The sequence below is a fragment of the Belonocnema kinseyi genome, chromosome 10, assembly GCF_010883055.1.
Source record: "Belonocnema kinseyi isolate 2016_QV_RU_SX_M_011 chromosome 10, B_treatae_v1, whole genome shotgun sequence".
Classification (NCBI taxonomy): domain Eukaryota; kingdom Metazoa; phylum Arthropoda; class Insecta; order Hymenoptera; family Cynipidae; genus Belonocnema; species Belonocnema kinseyi.
In genome coordinates, this window is record NC_046666.1 from 102,760,583 (window position 1) to 102,761,793 (window position 1,211).

Below are 1,211 nucleotides of genomic sequence, written 5' to 3' on the forward strand. Positions count from 1 at the left end.
TTAGGGTAAAGTCGCGCAAGATAGGAACCAAAAATTAATGTAACAAAATTAAATGTAATGTAACTGAAATATGAACAATAAAGTATTTTGAACTGAACTGAAGAATGTTTTTTCCGACATCAATACGATTCCGAATCAATCGGATTCCGGATCGGGAAGTCGATATATCGGCTCGGGATCGAGTCGGGTTTTCTATTTTCTTTCGGCAAATGTGCTCTTCTCACTTGAACCTAGCGGAGAGGGAAATGCGTCAATGGGTTGACGTCCCTCCTTCCCCCTGACTCCACCAAGCCCTGGTTAAACCGGTTATGGCTAGAGTGAAAATCCTGAAGTATATTTTCCCGGTAGATAGTGGAAGATTTGTACTTTGGCTTAGAATTAAATAATTTGAAACATGGAAATGCTATTATGCAGATTATAGAAACTACTTTCAATTTTCATTCAATTTATAAATGTTTTTAATGAAAAATAATATATTTTTTAGTATGTAGCAATATTGCACTGTTTATTTAAAAGCAGCAAATAAAAATCAGATATTGTTAAATGAACAATTTACAGCTGAATTGTCGTAAAACTAGTTGAACTAGTGTGGAATGGTTAAATTGAGACTTAAAAAAGTAATATTGAACCTAAAAAAAGAGTTTTTAACAAAATATTTAAGCCCCTCAATAAATCAACTGAAATTTTAACCAATTAGTACAACTTTTAATGAAGTACTTTAATTTTATACGTAAGAAGTTAAAAAGACTCATTTTTCACCAAATACATGAATTTTTAGACAAAGAGGTAAATATTCAATCAAGAATATGAGTCTCCTACCAGAAATGAAACAGTTATAAAGTTAAATTCGTAACGAATATTTATTCGCAAATTTAAAAAGTTCAATATGTTGTTAGAAACATTATTATTTGACCCAAACACGCAAATCATGAAGAGAGCAGTTTCAATTTTCAACCGAAAAAATTAATTTTTATTCAATTATGTAGTTAAATTTTAAACTGAAATAGATAAATTTGCAACTAGAAACCTGCAGTTAACTTTTCATTGGAGAAAATTCATTATATGAATGTGGAAATGTGTTATAAAACACATTTCCACCTTAAATAAATGGGTTTTCAACCAAATAGTTACATGTTTTATCAATATTAATATTATTTATAAGAATTATTTTTGAGAGAATAATTCACTGATTATTGTTCTCGTATCTTTGT